General features: G+C 32.5%; 1 protein-coding gene across 5 annotated transcripts in view; it reads left to right on the top strand.

Moving 5' to 3' along the window:
- LOC145263121 (protocadherin-7-like) overlaps window positions 1-22,322 on the top strand; it is a 391,269-nt gene that overhangs the window by 18,313 nt on the left and 350,634 nt on the right. For 2 of the 5 annotated variants that reach the window (XM_080120279.1, XM_080120385.1), the window contains exon 1: window positions 11,796-12,399. The exons of the other annotated variants lie outside the window; for them this stretch is intronic. The gene's annotated coding sequence lies outside the window, so the exon portion shown is untranslated. Of the gene's footprint in view, window positions 1-11,795; window positions 12,400-22,322 lie in introns of those variants that run through there. 5 annotated transcript variants of the gene reach the window in all.

Here is a 22,322-nt window from a genome sequence, read left to right as displayed (position 1 = left end):
TTTGATCATTTTCGAACCAACAGATTGTCGGGTTAGAAATATACTGCCAAACTAATCGTTTTCAAGCACAACGAAATAAATCCTGTGAGTGAAAGGGGTGGCAATTTAGTGATCTGAAAACACTGACATTTTTTTAAATATAAAATTTAGGCATTTTTAATAGCAATTGGAGAACTAATAAACATTTATTTTGCTTACCGTTATTCAAATATTGTTTTAACCTGCAAGCGACACGTTTTCTTTAAAGGTGGGGGGATTAAGTTAAAGCGTAAAGCTATCGCTAAAAGTATAAAGTTTGATACATAGATGTATTTGCATTTGCTTTCTCTCTCTCTCCCACACACACAGGAGACAATTGAAAGCAATAAACTATACAAAAATTAAATATGAGTTTTCTTGCGTCAAAACTGCTATTCATTTCGTGTTAGTAACAGTTGCGTGAGAGTTGCGTCTCTGACGACGACGTTTTATTTTTGAAATTTTCATGGATAAGAAATCCCTTTAACCAGATTAAACAAATTCACTACGGTGGAATTTCATACGGAATTCAAATAATGGTTATTATTATCCAGTTCTTAAGAGTTTTTTGATAAAACTTACTATGAGATATATGATCTTTGAATGTTGAAAAATAAGAAATAAAACACGTGGTTTATCGATTTCGAACAAGAAAAATAGATATCGCATGTAATGTTTCTATTTTCTAATCTACGAGGACGATATTCAATCCCGGGCAACGCCGATTCATTTGCTAGAAGATATATGTGACCACTCGTGTATAGTAATCGATTTTGTTAGGAATTCTCATTTTTACACCGCAATCCTTTGGTCTAAGAAAGTAGAATCCGATTTCCGTATTGGTTTTCTTGTTCATTCTGGCGAACATTTTCGTCAATTTCCCCCGTGGATAAATCGCCAGTCTGTTCCCAGTCTGTGAATATACAAGGGAATTTAAAAACCAGGTCAGCGAACATTTTTCATTTTAGTATGGCGTTTATTACAATGTCTACTTGATCATATTTTATTAAACGAGACAAAGGCATTTTTTCGATTAGCCCATTTCTGGAATCGTTTGACCAACCTAATTTGTATTTTTTGTCTTGGGTATCAATTGGCCGAATTTCAAAGTTCATATATATTCGATCGCCCAAAGGGGGTTTGTGTTATTTCATGTAAAAAATCAAACTGGCAGAGTCTTGGGCGTGTTCGGATAGCCTTGTTCTTTGTCGCTCTCAGATATTGTCCTGTTCGGTTCTAGGTCTAACCTTCCGGGCTTTATTCTCTCGCTATTTAAGAAAGGGTTAGTTTTTTGCCAATCGTTTCAGACGTCCTTACCGGGGAATGCCGACGAGGATGCACAAGTATTGTTGATCGGTTTTTCTGTAGGTGATTCGCTTTTTAAAATCACACTTTCGCACATTTCCCGCCATGGCAACGAGATAAATTATTCAGGGGAGATTATCATTACATTATCGACGACATCATCATAATCATCATAATAATAATAATAATAATAATAATAATAATAATTAATAGCATGCTGCCTTATCATATTATTTCGCGTATATGTCGGAAAATGTTTAAATGATCTGCGATAACTACAACGTATATTTAAATCTAAATCCCTTCGAATTTTACAAATTTACAACGAATCTGAAGATTCTAATGCTAGCATCCCGATATAGAAAAAACATCGAGCATTTAGAAGGACGCCGACATGATTTTTATGGAACGAGCTGGATTCGAACTTTGGACATCCAGGTCGTCAGTCCGTGTCTTTAACCACTTGACCACCATCAGCTCCCAGATGTACGATAGATAAAGAAAACTTGCATTTATTTTTGCTGTAGTTTCTAATGCATATCATCATGACGTAAATTGAATGACCTCTTCACTCCAATACAATCGCCAGACGCTCATATAATCTTGAAGTGGAAAATATACTCTGTAAACAGTTTTAAAAATATATATTGTTTTAAGTTACATACTGAATCTATCCGACATTGGCCAGTAGTCCTTTTAAATATTGTTTCACTCCTCATCCCTGCTTTCTTTTTCTTTTAATTAATTTCTTTTAAGAAAATATTTATATTTTAAAAATATAATTAAAAAAATATGGCAATAAAATCATACAAAAGTTTTAAATGTAAATACAATGCTTTCGAGCTTATTTTCCTTTTAAAATGAAATGTTTTTTTTTCGAAACGTTCGTTGCATGACGAGCATCCTTTCTCTCTTAATTTGAAGAGTTTGCGAACTTTACTACGATTACAGAATCTTGGTTTTATTACACAAATTGAATAAAATACTCGATCCCCTCCCTCCTCGCCAGTCTTTCACGAAAAACACCCGTCTAGCTGAAACCACTGTCAGTAATTTTCCCCATCTTTACCTGTGCCTAAATCAAAATGTAGATTCCACGAACGAAGCTTTTTTCTTAGAAGTGCACGCCAGTGGAACTCTCTTCCGTTTTCCTGTTGTACACCTGACTACAACTTGGATGTCTTCAAGTCCAACATAGACAAATTCCTGATAAACCGCCCCTTTATCAAATCTCCATTACTAACGATTAGTACGATATTATCCCTTTGACTACTGTACACGCAATAATCCTTATCCCCGATCGGCTTCTGGGCCTTGATAAGTGGTGCCTGTCATGTAAAATTAAAAAATACGTTACAATTATACCATACTTCTAAAAGTACTTTTAATGTTACATCTGAACGTAAAGTTCGAGGATAGTCCCTCAAGTAATGTCTCTTATTTTCAATCCACCGGAAGAGATCAGATAGAATTTTAAATTGCATTGTCATTATAATTGAACCGATGCATTCATAACCTGAAAGTTTCATCTCTCTGTTGCATATATTGACTGCGAGAGGTTCTAAGAAAGCGACACCTCTCACGGAGGTTTGTGAAAAACGGAGGTGCGTGATTGAATTCCTGGCAAATGTACATAGAGAATGGTGGTGACTATGTAGAAAAATAAACTCTGGTGCACAAAATGTCGCTGGTTTAAATGGTATCACTCCCGTCTTCATAGTTCTTCAACTTTTTGCGTTAAAAATAGGAGGCTTTACTTTTGGAACTAATCTCGTATTACAGAGCGATGATTTTCTCTTTGGCAATGTTATGTGCGATAAACTTGAACTTATTGCTAGGTAATACATTTTATATATATATATATATATATATAAAATGGGTTAAGAAATTCCAACGAAAGAAATATGTATATTTAAATAAGGGAGTAGTCACCAACAATGTGTATTTTTTAACATCATTTTATTATTCCGTGTCTTGGTTTTTCATTGGGAATTATGTTTGGATCATTGTAATAATATTTTTAAGTCATTGAAATCGTTTTTACGCGCTTTTAATACGTTCTGTGATGCGTCCTCGTCAGAAATTATTTTCAAATGTGTTGGAGATGTAAAAATGGCGATTTTCGTAGTTAATTTGAAGTTTTTCCAACGGGTGTAGGCTTGTAAGTGTTTATTATTCATTGGCATGCTCAATTTTTATTACTCTTTTATTGGGCTTGTCCAGGGAGACCTCTGACCTGGCTATCTCTTTCTGCTATTGTTTTTTTTCTTTTCCTTTAGGGTGGGGTAGGGTGTGTGTGTGTGTGTGTGTGTGTGCGTGTGTGTGCGCGCGTGTGTGTGCGCGCGCGTGTGTGTGTTTGCTTTTGTTGGTTTGGGAATGCGTATATTGTTTTATAGTATTTTGGGGTTATTTGCTTCCTTAGAAAGGCGACTGTGGTCCGAGGTGAGGTCGTTACTAATGTGTATATGTGGGGAGAGGGGGACTAGCTCTTCTGAAATAAGGGTAGGGGTGCTTTCATTCTATTTTGATATTTATTCTTTGGATTCTTGGATTTTAGTATTGTGATTTTTCGTTTTAGTCTTTTCGGGTATTCCTTATATTATGTTTGTTTAAAAAGAGGGGTGTAGGTTGGTGAACATGTTTTTATCATATATATATATATATATATATATATATATATATACGTGTCAAAAAACGACATTATTTTTGCACCAAACTTATATATGCAAAATCGACCGACGGAAAAATCGCAAACAATAGAATCTATAAATATTTGAATCGCTCTTTAGTTGATTTGTCTAGAACTGCGTGTAAATATAAACTGTTATTTTATTATAATGGATAATTTTCGACACTCTTAACTCCCGTTGGTCACGAATGATAATGAAATAAACATAGTAGGAAGCTAATATCATGTTATTCCTTACGAAGGAATTTAAAATTACAGCAGAATAAATAGCAGTTCAAAATGGCACAAGTGAACAAATATTGATAGAAATCTCACAATGAATTTAACAAGCTACAATTTTCAATCAATTAAAAGGAGAAAAGTTAGAGAAAAGAATTAGAAGTAAGAAAGGAAGTGTATTCTTATTTTTGCATAAAATATACGTTAAAAGAATGTTGTAACTTAAAACTACAAATAAACAAAAATTCTTATAATTTAGTATTTAAAAGTTTTTTAAATCGAAATCTGCATTGAGAAAATCTGCATTGAGAAAAATGTCAAAATCGACCCCATCACTAGTATTTATCCATTCTTGTAGATGTCCACCCGAGTGTAGATTCACAACAAAATAACACACCAGTAAGTCGCGGATTTCTATATTTTATTGTTTTGATTTACGGAAAGTTTAGAGCATTGTCAAAATTTAGTTAAGCTTGAAAAATCTTCAAATCTTCATAGGTTTTTCTTACTGTCAGAATATTTCACGTAAACGTTCGTTACTATTGGCAACTTGTACTTGTATAAAAGGCATTTTATCTGTGTGTAGGTGTGAGTGTGTGTGCGTGCCTTAGGTACATATGCACTCGGAACCAACTTGCCCGAACGTTTTTAAATTTAACAAAAATGTACTTTGTGTCTGGCAGTGTTCTTATATATGTTTTGTATCGGAATGCCTTCGTAAAGTATCGATGATCTAAAAAAAAATCCGATTAAACAAGGGACAGTTCGATTATGACCAAAGCTAACACTAATGCAGCTTAACATCGCATGTGCATTTCAGGCGTTTCATTAACGCACAAGCAGAAAGGCTTGGCGTATATAATCAACAATAGGCTCTTTGTTAAGACAGGAGAGCGTTCGTTCGGAATGAATGAATAAGACAACCGAATCATGATATTTGACTTTAATTCAAGCCATTATATAAAAATAATTTTGTAAAATCAAACGTAAGTTCTTTACAGTGCAATGTAGCCTACGATATATTGTAAAAAAAAAAGTCACTGTGCGAATCTATGTGAAACTTCCTCCCGGTGCATTGTGATGGGTCCACGACCAGAGCAGGCAATCAAATGATTTGATTGAAAAATCGGCAATTTCATCGAGTTTGATGGCAATAAAACATTGGAAGTGTGGAATATTTTTTTGATTCTAATTCAATACCGGGCAAGGTCGTGTCTTCCTTTTTTTTTAAATGAAAATTGTAGTTTGTTTCCTTTTCTTATCCGCATCTATGATACTAGATTGGCAGGTTTTTTGAACTTCAGTTTAATATAATTCATGATTATTAGCCTATAATGGATCTCATCCCGGTCTCCACCTCGCCCAAAGTAGGACAGGCAGGATTTTGTCCGTCATTTTCCTTTTCCCTGTTTAGTTAGCTTAAACCGCGTGTTTAGTTAGGAAACAATATCGATCGTAAAAATAAAAATTAAAAAAAAATAAAAGGATAAAACGATTTTTTTTTTTTTGTCGTTTGTTTTCAGAGCTGTGGGAAAAGACAACACTGTACGTGTCCGGACCCAGGTCGGAAACGATTGTTTATTTAATATGTCGATTGTATTTACCGTTTTCTTTTATTTTTTAATAGTTTTCTTTCCTGTGCTTCCCCAAAGAGGAAGTGTGTAATCAAATCAACATTGCATTTAGTTTGAACATTAATCATATGGAAAAGAAAAAGAATTACTAAACAGTGAAAGGCTTTCACGTTGGACATTGATAAGATTTCGTTTGATTTTCAATTTTATTCATTTACTGGAATATACGCTTTTTTATTGTGTATTTTTGTAATTATTTTTTACGTGATAGTAAACGTAAATTATTTTCTTATGTAATAGAAAAAGCTTTGAATTATAAAAGCTTTAAATAAAAACGTTAAAACTTAATGAGTTTTCAAATACGTCATTCTCCGTATATTTTGCATTAGTGAAATAGTGTACATTTTTCATTTTCCGGTTCTATAAGCATTTTCAATAGCACCCGGCGTCATGAATTGTATTGAGTACTAAAATATCTGGCTTTAAAATTCAAGTCAAAAATGTATATATTTATTTCAAGTATTATAGAATAATTATTTGATATCTAATCTTAGCGTATGCTGAATAGTGCAGTAAAACCACTATCAGACGAAACAAGGTAATAAGAAAACGAATATTAAGTTATATACTTAAATTTTGATTGTACATAGATTAATAATTATTTCACCCCTTTAAGAAATACGTACTTAAATGTTGAGCACTGTCTAGGAAATATGGAAGGCTGTTAGTTCGCCTTCTGCAAGATGGTAATTTCTGGTCGCTCGATCACTTTAGATCGTCTTAATAATGTTATATCTGTATTTGGCTTTATAAATGTTAAATTTTTCTTGATTCTCGTTGACAGTGGGCCAGGGATAACATTCATTGCTAATGAGGTTAATGATGGCTTCGTGGTAGGGTTCGAATCCTTCAACCAGTGACAATGCTCATTTCCTGCACTAATGATTGCGAAAACATGAGACACTAGCGTCTGAGGGATAAAGAAAAACATTATTTATTGATTTATTATTCATAGTTACATGCATATATTTACGTACATATTCAAGTACGTGGGGTTTGAATCTTCGACAGAGAAAGGAGTCATCCTCCACATTCAGGATTCATGCATAAAAAATATGAAACATGTGCATATCAGTAATACAGTTTCACCTACTTACATTGATAATTCCTAAGATGAAATATTTGTATGTGAATATTTATTTAATATATATATATATATATATATATATATATATATATATATATATATATATATATATATATATAATACGCCAAGATACATAATGTTCGTAATATGTTCACACGTATATAAAACGTAGATCCTCCTGATATTTGGTGAATAATTTGATGTCGCTAAACTAAAATATTTCGAGTTTACTCTTTTTAAAATAAATTGTTCCAAAATCAAATGATGCCATCCGATCATGTAAAGTAGGACAATTTTAAGTAAATTCATTTCCAAAAATGGCGTTCTATTTTATTGGCTTATCTTGTATTTATTTAGGCCCTAGATATGACCTAAAACTATATCCGATGATGAGACCCCACCTTGCGGGCCTTGGGGAGTGTGGAGTCACCCTTTAATTTCCATTGCTCCCAGGTCTACATATTACCCGAAGTGGTAGTACATGTTAGGGTCCCAACTATGGGTTAAATAGAATCCGACTTAAAAAAAAATAAATATACTCCATTAAAAATCGTTCCTCAAAATAACTAGATTCGGCATTAAATAACCTGAAAAAGGTTGATATGCCGTAAAACAACCAACCAATCATTATATTTATTTAGCTGACTATTATAATTATGGTGAGAATTAAGAATACCTATCCTTTTAAATAGAGCCAAAATGTACTGCTTATTTTTTTTCTTTTATAATTAATCTGTTTACCATTTAAAATTAATAAAGAAGAAACGTATTCGTTTTATTTTTTAAATCATATTTTATGGCAATAACAATGGCTTTTACATGAGAAGGATATTTTATTTTCTGAATAGTATTGGCCCTGACATTATTTATTATTTCGAAATGAATAAAATTCATAAATTATCCTGATAGATGTAGAAAGTATCGTGAGATGTCCTAGTGATTCGGCTCGCGCGTATTAGATTCAATAAGATAGACATTTTTTTTGTCTATTTCATTTTCCATCCTTTCCAGTTTCCGAATAACAGTCTTTACTTCCGGTGGAAATTTACTGATGAAATCACCATATTTATCATTAGTCCGAGTACTTTCCAATCCTTGAAGATTCACTGTCAGGGATAAATTAATCTACGTGGTTGTGAACAATTTATAAAGTTCTCTTTTTCTTTTCATTGGTTAATTATTTATCCTTTTTATCCATTGGTTAAAAAAAAAACTTTATAAATTGTTCAAAACCAATTAGATTAATTTATCTTTGACGATGGATCCTCAAGGATTGGGAAGTACTCGAACTTCTGATAAATATAGTGATTGCATCAGCCAGTTCTCGCCAGAAGTGAAGACTTATTCGAAAGCTGGAAAGGATCGAAAATAGAATTAATAGACCAAAAACGTCTATTTTATTTAATGAAATATGCCATAGAGAAAACATTCTGTATATATATATATATATATATATATATATATATATATATATATATATATATATATATATACTAGCATTTCAGCCCGGCGTTGCCCGGGTGTTTGGAGGTGTATGCTGAGTAAAAAAAAAAAAGAGTAATTTTTTTTTAATTTGACCCCTATTATGACCCCTTAAAATTTATAGTTTCGGGCTCAAATTACTTTATTAAGTTAGATCCAGGTTCAAGGAACCTATATCTAAAATTTCAAGTGTCTAGACCCAAAATTGTCGGAGGAGTTTGGTAGAGTTCTTAAAGGTCAAATCGTTGAAATTTGACCCCTTAACAGCTAAATTTCTGGCTGACACCCGTCACATCGATTTTCCCAAATCTCAGTACCCGGTATTTCAAATTTCGAGTCTATAGACTAAAAATTGACAGAGTTATTGCGTAGGGAAATGTACACAGACAGACAGACAGACACGTTCACTTTTATAGATATATAGATATACACAGAAACATTATTAGCTACATATGTGCATTAATTTTCTGATGCGAACTCTTTTCATATATCTCATATCGTCAGGCTACAAAAAAGGTCATTTCGTAGAGCTCGTATCAAAATATTCTTTATTATATAAAACTAGCCAAGGCGGTAGAGTGCTCCTGGCTTTGCCGGATCATGAATGCGATTAAATGGTTTTATTAATGCAGAGCTTGTATTTATTATTAGAGAGGAACTTATCTATTAAATATTATACTGTACCGTATATAAAGTAATGATTTCAAAGGTTTAAAGCCTGACTTGGTTGCCATCAGCAAGAACCGAAAGCAATTTAGCGCTCCAGTTGCGTCTCCCACCGATACAATTATGGAGAGCTAAGTAAGAAAGGTTATATATCAAACAACTTGAAGAAGTGGATTGAATTTAGGCATGCGCCAATAAAAAAATAAAAATAAGTTGGAAAGTTGAAATAAACAGTTTGCATTTCAACTTACAGATATATGTCTGCGCGTTATTCATCCATTCCAAGATTTGACCAATTACAAACCATCTTTGGCATATGGTTACTATTTTCTGCTAATTTCAGTGTTATGTGTCGAGTAGTTTTAGGATTTATCAATTATATATTCACACATAGACAGACGCACACTCATACATGTACTGTTAGAAAAGTTATTTTTTTTTTACTTTTTAGTTTTACAAGAGAGGAAAAAAAGAATAACTAAATTACTATAAATTGGATGGTGGACACGTGTATCTGTGTTCTAGCTAAGTTGTGTTTCTTGTGTGTGTTTTATTTACGAACTTTTCATAAGATTTTAGACGCTTATAACCATATTTTTTCTTTAACCACATTAACAGTGTGCTTTGATAAGTATATTCCATTTTAATCAAAGAGGTTACACTTTTCCGTCCGCGCTTGATATCTATATAAAGAGTTTACAACGCATCCCTTTATTTAATTTTACATATAACCTATAAATTACAGAAATAAGAAATGAAACTTTAAAAAAAATGGTTCTATTATAGAAATAGAGTGAAAAACGTATTTACGAACTTTCTCTATGCAGCCGGATGTATCTTTTCTTTGCCTTCTCCCTTTCCCTTAAACGGTTTTATCGGCACATTTTACTCGCATGACGAGAGTGAATTGCACACACACACACACACACACACACACACACACACACTACATACAGACACACACACACACACTACATACACACACACATATGGAAAATGCAGAAAGGGAAAGCCCAATTTTTTTTTTTTTTAGGTTATATATATATACATATATATATATATATATATATATATATATATATATATATATATATAACTGTGCGTATGATGATAAACTATATTTATTTTATACAACTCTATCTGAAAATATAATAGTGTGTGTACGTCTTTATTTCGCCTTGAGGCGCAGCTGTTCATATCGTATTATATTGCACTGGTAGTAAAGCCACGTGTTTAGAACATAGAACTGCTTTTTAAACATTTTATTTATTTCAATAAAAAGTCTAACGTGTTTTTAAATACACCCGGAATTTATTAATTCGCTTTAGATGAAACGGCAGTAACTTCTTCGATAAGCGATTGCATTTTTTTAATGTATAAATATGTTTGGCACAGGAATATTACATTTATTGTTTGGGTGAAAACAAATTATTTATAAGTACAAAATTTATATTATTTAATTGGAATTCATTATTGAGATGAGTATTATTTATTGCGGACTATTATTCTCATCTTTCTTCGTTGTTGTTGTTTCACGACGTTTCGGCCAACTATTCCTCTGGCCTTCGTCAGGTGGTAACCGTGACGGGATAGGAACTCCGAATCTCCTAACTGCATTCTCAGCAATTACTGCCATCCATAGTTGTTGTCGTCTCACCACGTTTTGCCAAGTAAGCCCCTGACCTGTAACGGACCAGAGTATAATACCCTAGCTCGCCACAAGAAAATAATGAAACGATTGAGAATTGAAGAAAACAAAGACTCAATTGATGGATAAAGATAAACGTCGTTTATTTGCTGCTGAAAGAAATGAACGTTTTAGTTATAACATGTTCGCGCGTATGTAACCAATGTTCGCTGTACGACTGGTGTTGTAGCAAGAAAAGGAAATGTGTTTTCATCTCAAGTTTGGGTCACTATTGTTTGTTCGCGCGTGGGAAGAGAAATAAGTGGTGTAGTGAAAATTGAGAATGATAGTCCAGCGTGTAGAAAAAGAGTGGATATGAGAGTTGACATCAGTTAGTAGTCAAGTACGCAAAGGTGTTATCAGGGACCAGTAGTAGATAGAGACAGAAAGAGTGAGAATGCGTACATACAGTCTGTAGCTCGTGCCCTATACATAGTAGGAAGTGGGCGTGAGGTACATGTGTGCGCGCGCCGAAACGGCGGCGGCTTGTTTGCCCAACCTCTCTCGTTGAGAGTTGGCCCTAAAAAGGATTAGAAACAGCTTGTCTCCTTGTTTTATACTCGTTTCCGGAGTGTCTTTTGCGCACGTGTATTTCCTTAGAAAGCTGAAGTGACGTCGTCCATGTGTTCGTTCGTGTGCGCGTGTGTGAGTACATATGTATACGTAAGCGTGTGTGTATATACACGTGAATGTGAGTGTATGTACGCGAACGTGAATATGTGCGTATGTATATGACAGCTTGAAATATGAATGTGTGTTTTGTGCGAGGCTTGAAAAAGGCTCGTATAGATCGGCTTTGGGTAGGATTGAAACCGCTCAGTTCAGATAATTCTCACCTCGAACCAGCCAAAATGTGGTGAGAGAACAAAAATACTTGTCTCCTCCCACCAGCACTGCCGCATGAATAAGATTACCTCGTCTCCCCTATCAACTCGAAGGGACTAATTCATAGGGGAAATATCGCAGCTCAAAGACTAAAAAAAATAAACTGCTCGGTATTCTTTCAAGAGCATCTAGCAAAGGGCGGTATTTCATTGCACCTTCGTGGGAAACTAACATGAGAATACGGTTTATTGTTGTGTATATCAAGAGAACTCCTTTGCTGGGGAATAAAAAAACCTTTGTGTTCAACTTTACCTGTATTTTAATGGACAGACAAAACTAGAAAATATAATTATTATAAATGAAGATCCAACCCGTGAAAAGAATACATTAATCTGTTTACTATTTTTCTTCGTATTCTCGCCAGATCATAAAAGAAATGATAAACGCTGCGCTGGCCTACTTATTGTATTTATCAGATTAAGATCTGAATAGAATTTGATATGTGAACGGTTTCAATTAGACGTTGGCTAGAATTACAAAGCTCAGATAACACTGAAAAGTGTTATTATTGAACCTATTCAACCATGCGTATAACAAAGACGCGAGTGTTTGTAAACTATATATAGTATAGCCAGATTGTCATCAAGGAAGAACGATCGTTTACATTTTATAAAAGATGCCGTTTCTGTACTCATTATCGTACAAGTCTCAAAATAAACTTATTTCTTAATGTATCCCGTTGGGTTAAGCGGATTGAAAAGAATTCTCTTGATGAAATACCAAACAGGTAAGTTTGACTATTTTGTTAAAAAAAAAACATTATCTCAACGTATATCAAACAAGGTGGTTATTGTTATCTCTCCCTTATATTTTATTACTTGCAGAGAGCATTTCTCGAATGTAGGGCTACTATGGTTCTAAAAATGGATGGTAAAAGAAATAATTATTGTAGAGAAAGGAAAACTATCCCATAGCGGATATTAAATATTAATTGTAGCAGGCATACATCAACCGCCTCAAATCAGTCAGTGAAGCTTTGAATTGTAAAGGATGGTGAAAAAGATATGACTGAAACATTCAAAGCATTGCAGTCGGTTTCATACAGCGATTCTGATGTCTGATTGGTTCGCTTTTATCACATAGTAACCCCTTGCGTCCAATGCCTTGTTAGAGGTGAATGTAAGTAAAAAAAAAAAATTCCCTCTTTCTTTTAGCTCCCCCCAATCAAATTGTGTTTTTATACACTTCATTTTCCCACAGATGTACACGTACTCTAGTTATTAATATTCTGTATACTGCAGCACATCGACCCTATGTAACTTCCATGCATTGTTTTGATTTGTGTTTAAATTTATTCAGTTGACACTCAACATATTACAAAAGATAAAGTATAAAATATTTTAATTTGTTAAATCAATATATATATGTGTGTGTGTGTGTGTGTGTGTGTGTGTGTGTGTGTGTGAATGTGTGTGAATGTGTGTGAGGGAACAGTTCGGAACATATATATTAAACGAATGTTTGATCTAGAAACTTGAAATTTGATATATAGGGTATTCAGACACGTGGAAAACTTTTTAATCGGTTTTCGTCCAGCAAAGCCGCTAGGGCGTGAGAATTGATTAATTGGTACTTGGAGGTCATCGGATTTAATCTGTTTTTCAACTATTTCACGAGGTTTGAAAACACATTTTATAGATCTTGGCAATTTGATCTAATGTTTATCGTACTTGAATCACTTTCTATAGGTTTTGGTTTCGATCTCAGCTTGAGTGTTTGTTTTTACTTACAAGAAGTGAACTGTTTAGAAAAAAAAAACAATACTCGCATCCATTTTTACTTAATTTTCTTTTTTAAATGAATTTAACGTTATAAAAAATACATACGGTATTTACATTGAAACTAAATAATAATTCTGCATTAATAAAAATATATGTATGCTTATTTTACGACTAGGCAATGCCGTGCGGCCTGCTGGTGTCTGATAATTATAACAGGTGTTTACTATACTCATTATACAACCCCCTAAATTTGATATGCCGTAAAACGGACAGTCCAAATCTGGTTACTTATATATGACTTTTATTTCATCACATAAATTAATGTACAAATATTTAATTTTATGCGTAAATTTACAGTATTTACTGCAATAGTGCTCAATACATAAGTAGATCTATGTAGTAAATTTTGAAAATATATATGACAATTTAACTACACAGAATATTCCGCGTTTCTCACGAGAATATGACGAGGAATATTCGGTGTAGCATAATTGCCATATATATTTTCATAACATATCTCTCTCTCTCTCTCTCTCTCTCTCTCTCTCTCTCTCTATATATATATATATATATATATATATATATATATATATATATATATATATATATATATATTCCTTATTTTTCTAATTGTCCAATACAATAATTAAACGTAATATACTTATTCCCGCATCAATGAATCCGACAAGAATCACATATCAAACAGACGCAACACATGATTAAATCTGATGGCGTAAAATAAATGTTTCATAATCGGCCTCTCTCATCTTTCCGATGACCCTCAACCGACAAATGCGTTACGTCTGATTCAAAAGCAAAAAAAAAAAAAATAATAATAATGATTAATAAATAAAAAAAAAGATGTCGAAGGGGCTTACATTGCAAACAGATGGTAAAATGTCTTCGTATTTTGACAGATTGGAGATGTTTATGAAAATATTGGAATTAGTCGTTTCATTTAAACTGATGGTGAGAAACGTCACATTATTTTTGACGTTAAGCGTAGAACTAAGTCTGAAAAAGAAAAATATCCTAATCAAAAATGCATTTCGTGATACGCAACACAAATCGTTAAAAAACTTTTTATTGTTTACTCGCTTTTAAACAGGAGCCATGTTACTTTCTTGCTTGCTTCAATAAAAACAATTGAAGTATGCATAGTCCCCCGTGAGTGCACAGTAAACTAAGCATAAAAAAGGACTAAGTTCAGCATTTGCCCCATCCATTTAACCCCAAATGTCTCCAGTGGACGTCAAATCTTGGTGAAAATTAACAAACGGTGAAGTTTTAGGCCTTAACATATGTAAATTTGAGTTCTGCACCATGCAAAAAAAGAAATGACTAAGTCCATCCTTTGCCATCCTCCATTTAGTCCCAAAAGTCCACAAACCCTTCATATATTTTAATATTATAAATATGTTAAGTTCAGCACAATTCAAAACTGCTAAATAGACATACACAGAAAATATTGGACAAATATCGCAAAATAATCCCCAAAATGGAGTGTTTTATTAGCCCTAAAATAGGCCCTGGGGAACACTCAAGAGTTATCACAATTTAAGCCATGTTAACCGTATGGGGGGGGGTGCAACCGGGGTTTCCCGAAAAATTCATTCTGTTATTTTTTTTTCCTCGTGTCATGTTTAATGTTTATGCAAAATTGCAAAAACATTCCCACGCGTCGTTATTGATAAAAGCACGGACAAACGAACGGACAAACAGACAAGGTTGAATTTACAGGTCTACCCTCCTTTTGTCGGGAGACCAAAAACATTATATCGCTTTTTTTTTTAATTATCGAATTCTTAAAATATAATTGATAGCTAAATTCTACCATGACAATATTGTTTGGCAATTAAAATAGCAATTAAACCAAATAATATAAAAATTATAACTGATTTTGTTAAGGTGTAACAGTGCGCTGACACGCGTATGGCAGCTGTACGCAAATTATGAGCCGTATGCGAAGTGACGTCATGGCGAGGATCATAAAAAAACGTTGGGCAGACAGGGGATCACGTTAGAGAAATAGACGTGTTACACAGATGGAAATAAATCTCTGTTATTTCAACGGAAAAACGTGAATTGAGTTATTCTCTATCTTTTGTCTTTTGCAATGAACTTTACATGTAACATGTGTGCAAACGTGGGCACTTCGTTACAGTGTTACTGTTTGAATGTTTAATGATTTTCGTATACAGAAATATGAGGATTTTCTAAGAATTGTAAAGGCAAAGATGCTTTTGATTCGACAGTTCCATTTTTTCCGGACATATTTATATTGTAAAATTCATGAATGACCTAACGCTTTACTTGTTGGTTGACAGCAAAATTTAATGTTATCACAAGAAAACTTATTTGTATTAGGTGAATTCTCAACGTTTCAGTCGATGTAGCTTTCGACCTTCCTTAGCGGTATATCGTCCAATACGGGAATAGAGCCTCTGCTGATTGAATTTTTAACCTTCAGAAGATTGTGACTAAGAACTGGTTATTACATAGCATTTATATCTTTTATGTCATAGGTCTGCAGTGATACGCCTGGGAAAAATCGGAGGGTACATCGACTAAAACGTTATCAAAATAGCATCCAAGTTGTGACACAAGTCCGAATAATCGAAATAATACCAATCAATTTTTTTTTAAATCCGAAGCAAATTAATCCCATCGGGACTAATTTAGTTAGGAAAAATATATTATACTTACACCCAATGCAATCTTGGAATTCATTCAAGAATTTATTTTGGTAAATGCTTCCTGAACACTATTACATTTATCTGTTGTAGATTTGTTGTGATTTATAAAGGACGTCTGTGCGCATTGTTAAAATAATGACTTCCCTTGTGATAATTTATTAAGAAAACAACATATATTCCTTTAGAAAATACCATTCTCCTCGACCTGCGAGTATTCGAATTTGACAACGGATCAATCCTTCGTCACGAGGCCCTGGATATGGCCTCAAACTATATATGCTGGTAATACCCCAGCTTTACGGCTTTGGGGAGTGTGGAGCCATCCCTTAATTACCACACCTCCCAGGCCCACTCTGACCCGGTGTGGTAAAATCTGTTAGAGTCCCATCTACTAGAAATCTACTTGAAATAAAAAAAATATATATTGTATTAAAAATTGTTATTTTAAATTACTGGATTCGGCATTAAATAACCTTAAAAAGGTTGATATGCCGTAAAACAAAAACAACCAATCAGTCAACAACCTTTGTCATGACCCGAAAAATTCTTGACATGTTTTTTTTTTACCACGGTGACAGTAGCACTAGTCGGGATAGGCGGTAGTTAGATGGAATAAAATTTCGACGATAACATGGATGAAACAGAACTTTCCACACCAGTTAGTTCTATAATCTGGTTGCGAGCTTTTCTTGTAGTATTCGGTTTTGGATGTCCTGACTGGCTTTTATTGTGGTATCTGCTTTTGAATGTCCATATTCGTTTGGGGTACCCATTTTACATTTAAACTCTTTATGAAAACTAACAGATGAATGGGGAAGAGGTAACAGGAATAAAAAGTGTTATCTGTCCTTTAATTTCAAAACGGTCAGCCTGTTAAAATTTTGCGTTTCAACGTGCATTTAAATAAAATGTAAGATACGACTTCCTATACCTCATTTGACCCTACATATTTGAAGGTAAATCCAAAATCTTAAAGGAGGTTAACAGGTCATAAACAACGATAGTTTTTTTTTTTTTAAGACTATTTGTTGTTTTTAAAATGCATACGGATAGCTTATTATTACAATGTTTAGTTTATCAAGATAAAAATATTTTTATTTAAACCGTTTACAGAATCTAATATTTACGTTTGTTAATTGCTTGAACATTTTCTACATTTATTGAACTTTATAAAAGGTAGGTAAAGTTTTAAGTACGGTCAAATATTCGCGCATTAGTTAACCCTATAATAAAACTAAACATTAAAAACGTGGAAAAAAATAATTCAACATAATCTTTTTGTATTATGAAGACGAATTGAAAATATATTTTTATATACAGCGTAGTTGTATGCATGTATCTTTGCCTGCTCAGCGAAAAGTAAAATAAAAAACTACAAAACAAAGAACAAGAAAGTCGTTAGATTTTTGAGAAGTGCTGCCCTAGATGAATAACATCTAAAATTTAGAAATAAAAAAATATTTATATTTTAGGGGTTAGTAGGTTCAGGATTTACCAGGGGTCTGTTTTTTTAACCATTTTATTCATTTATTTATTTGGATACAAATTGACTTATTCCTCAGAAAATACATAAAACTAATTATTTGTTCGTGTGCGGAGTTAGAAAGGAATGGGCTCTGCGGATGAGATAGAAGAGGTTTGGGAGCAGGAGGGGTAAATTAGGGAGAGGAAAAGAGAGAATGATAGCGAGTAAGAGAGATAAATGTTTTAATGGGAATGTGTTACACCTTTGCTCCGGACAACGTCGGACAGCCTTACTAATTCATTATAAAAAAATAAACCAATGAATAAGTACTTAAAATAAAACGAAAAACGTGTTTCATTTTGTAAATTAGAGGAATTCGTTCGGTTGGAATATTTTTTTTATTCGTTTTTAAATTTACTTTTGAGACGAAAACTTCAAATTCAGCTGGGATCATAAATTTCGTTACTCATAAGATTGATAAAAGAATGAATATTTTCATATATACAGATTATTGATCGATGATATCGTTTTTTTTTGTTTTGTTTTGTTTGCAAAATGACAGCCAATAACAGAAAAGTAAAGGTATATTATTGATCGATAATTTTGTTTGCTCGAGAGAAAAAAGAAGACTTCAAGAAGTTACAAGTTCTGCTTAAAAGTAAAAAGAAAAAAAAAAAGAATTCATAAATAAAAATATGAAAGATATTTGAATGGTTGGCAATCGGCCTACGAAAGCGCTTTTATTGACTCCGGTAGGTTGTTGGGTTTACAAGATAGAATTTGATACGATCAATCGGAATCATTTGTCAAATAGATACTTGCTTTCCTTTTCACTTCGTTATCTCTGCGGCTTTAAGTATATTTCTAAACCCATCAATTTTAGTGAGCGGCAGGATTATATATATATATATATATATATATATATATATATATATATATATATATATATATATATATATATATATAATCTCGAATATGTACGTGTTTAATTCATAAACGATAATCCATGTTCATAAATTTAGAAACACGGCTGTTAGCCTTAAGTGGGTGTGATGTGAGTTTTATTTAGTTTAATTTAGTCTTATGCAAAGAACGGCGAAGAGGGGTTCGAAACTCTTTACGCAAATGCGGATTAAAAATATGTATTAGATAGGGCCATATATCCTCCTCTAACCGTATTTATATTAAATTAAACTAAATAAAGCCAACATTACAACCCTTATGCATGGAAGATATTTTCGAAATCTCATTATGTCCGGTTAATTAGTTTAGGAGTGAATTCCGCTCGGTTAATTTGTTTAAAAGTGAATTCTGCACATAAAATATCTAAACTTTGATACTTGCCTAACTTATAATGATATAAGTACATAGACACCAATGCAAGAGGAAGACATTCGAATTAAAACAAGATCATAGCAATTTGAAATTGATTTTCAATTTAATATATGTGTGTGTGTGTGTGTGTGTGTGTGTGTGTGTGTGTGTGTGTGTTCAGAACTTGATTATGCATCGCCAGACAGTGTGCGGCCGGTGCAGATCACAATCAACGGGCTGGGATTGCTTTATTTTATTTGTAGGATTATTTCAGCTCCTCCGTGTAGACGATCACTAGGATATATAATATATACGCAATTAAGTCGGCCGATTTCTAAAACTTAGACTTGTACAACATTTCATCTAGCAACTTCACATTTAATTATAACTAACCATTTATTTACGAAATGTAATTATTTGTGTTTATTCCACTTGGCTTTCATTCTAAGATTCATACGCTGCTAAAACATTTATTTATTACAATAAACCACATTATTTCGTTCCTGGATAATCTAGACGTAAAAAGGCTTAATATTCTGCCATATAATTTACATCTGTTTCATGTGCATATAGACACTATATAAATTAGCTGGCAACGTTGAAAATCTTATTATAAATTTTCCTAATGTTAGTCTGTGCGTGTGACGCGGTTTATCTCGGCCTACAGGCAATCCACCCAGGCAAGTAAGGTACCAAAATGAAGCTTATGACCTAGCGGATGTTTTAGTGATATTTATATCCATGTTTGGTGTATGGAAATGCAAATAATAATAATAATAATAATAATAATAATAATAATAATAATTAATAACGAGTTAATAAACAACATTTTATTTACTGAATATTTTTCCGGTACAAGGACTCCAGTTTGCCCAGCTGGGTAAACTTGGGTTCTTGTTTCTCTAAATTCTCATATATATCGAAAGAATATTAGATAATGGTCCTGTCAATATTAGTCAGATGAGGCGAGAGAAATACCAGGTTGATGCAAAAGATGTTTTCGGTTTGTAGAGGGGAGACTTTAAACGATTGTAATTAATTCCAAGCATATTGTTATTATTTCAACATATCACCACGATTAATTTATAACTGTTTCTTTCAGATTATTAAAACATAACTCATATTGTTTGCAATATTCTCACCCATGTTCACCCGTAAATGAGATTCGTTAATTCACGGAAAGAAAATCATCTTCCACCAAGATAATGCTCATCCTCGCACAGCACTGCTGACCAAAGATCTTCTATGAGAAATTCGTTGAAAAATCTTGCATAATCTCTATAAGCTAGCTCCCTCGGGTTATCGGTGATTATAAAACCATTTAAATGACTTAAGGTTAACATCATGAGAAGATATTGAACACGAGTTATATTCTTATTTTACATCAACCCCGCCCCTCCCCCCAAAATATTAGAGGCGGGTATTTATAAGCTCATTAACAATTGGAATCAAGTTATAGAGAGCAAAGATTGTTATTGTTATGAATAAAGATTTTCAAAAACATTTTTTTTATTTCAAACTTGGATTTTTAATCTGTAAAAACATTTGCAGCGGGCCGATACATAATTAATTTAGAAATGGATAAGTTGTTCGATTAATTAAACATTATGGCTAATAAGAACAATTTGACGGGATATTTGTCAAATATAACACATTCCTATAACTTCTGTATATGTTAGCATGTATTTTGTGTGATTAAAATACGTAAGAAAAATGCCTTGAGGAAACCAGCATTAATTGACTCAGATTTAATGTAATAAATGATATTGTTTTTGCATTTTTGCTAATAACACTGTACATTCTCTCATGTTTTCATTATACGCAATGTCAAATAGTGATTTAATCATGCCCATGTTGATATAATAACTAATAAGAATGTAAGGCTTCATTTAATTACATAGCTTTCAGTGCAGAACCCGATTACCGAAACAAACGATAACTTATATACAAAAATACGATAATAAGGAACTTGCATGCTTACGGATTCTATTTCCTTTTCCGTGGACATAAACTGAAGATTTCTAATTAGAACCCGCTTTTATCGATCCAACACGAATTTGCAAAGGTCATCGGGATTGGATGTCGATTAATAAGCACATTAGATATCTCAGAGAGAGAGAGAGAGAGAGAGAGAGAGAGAGAGAGAGCACGCACACGCGTGCACACCCACACAATGTCATCGATTTTCCGTATTTATTTCAACAGTGTAAAGTAGTATGTTATGAAAATATATTTATGGCAATTAAGCTACACAGATGTTTCCGCGTTTCATCCCGGTAGGGCATTGCCAGGTTGAAATGTCTAGCATTTTAGCCTGACGATTTGTTATGAGGTTCAAACGTGTAGCTTAATATATTTTTATAAGTAACTTTATTTTATATTTCCATTCAAATATAAGGTGATTTAAAGGTCAATTACTACGATAAATCTGCAATATGTTGATTTAGTTGATATTTGTTGATATCTAAACGCTTTGAAGGCTATATGTCACGAGAAATATGGAAGTGGGAATGTTTTTCTATTGTTAGCAGTGAGATATATCGTGTTAACTACATATGTGGTTTTCTTTTTCTCGAGGATTTGGCGTGTATTGTATTATATATAACAGCAGGGGGGATACCCGGGCGTAAAATACGCTTAAATATGATATTTTAATTTGTGCAGATTTCGTATATATTATTATAGAGTCGTGATTTCAAAAGTTAAAAAAAAGTATTAAGGTGTCATCAGCTAGAATCGAAACCGAAGCTGTAGCATTCCAAACTGATGACGTTTTCCTCTGTACCAACGTGACCAGCATATAAACCGATTAAATATTAAGATTAAGTTACAAAATGTTTAACATTTTCTTTCAATTTTGACCCATTCTTGACTCCTTAAAACAATTTTAACCGGCTAAATACCCCTAAAAGGACGGCCCATGAAAAATACAATCATTGGAAAATATGAAGATAGAAAGACAGACCGAAAGACAGACAGACAGACATACAAACATGTAGTCATTTTTATACATATATATATATATATAATTATATATATATATAATTATATATATAATTATATATATATAATTATATATATATAATTATATATATATATATAATTATATATATATATAATTATATAATTATATATATATAATTATATATATATATATAATTATATAATTATATATATATAATTATATATATATATAATTATATATATATATAATTATATAATTATATATATATAATTATATAATTATATATATATAATTATATATATATATAATTATATATAATATATATTATATATAATTATAAATATAATATATATATATAATTATATATATAATATATATATAATTATATATATAATATATATATATATAATTATATATAATATATATACAATTATATATATAATTATATATATATAATTATATATATATAATTATATATATATATAATTA

Source organism: Euprymna scolopes, chromosome 1 (genome assembly GCF_053919585.1).
Source record: "Euprymna scolopes isolate OS-2025 chromosome 1, ASM5391958v1, whole genome shotgun sequence".
NCBI classification, from domain to species: Eukaryota; Metazoa; Mollusca; class Cephalopoda; order Sepiida; family Sepiolidae; genus Euprymna; species Euprymna scolopes.
This window is presented reverse-complemented; position numbering and strand designations above follow the sequence as displayed.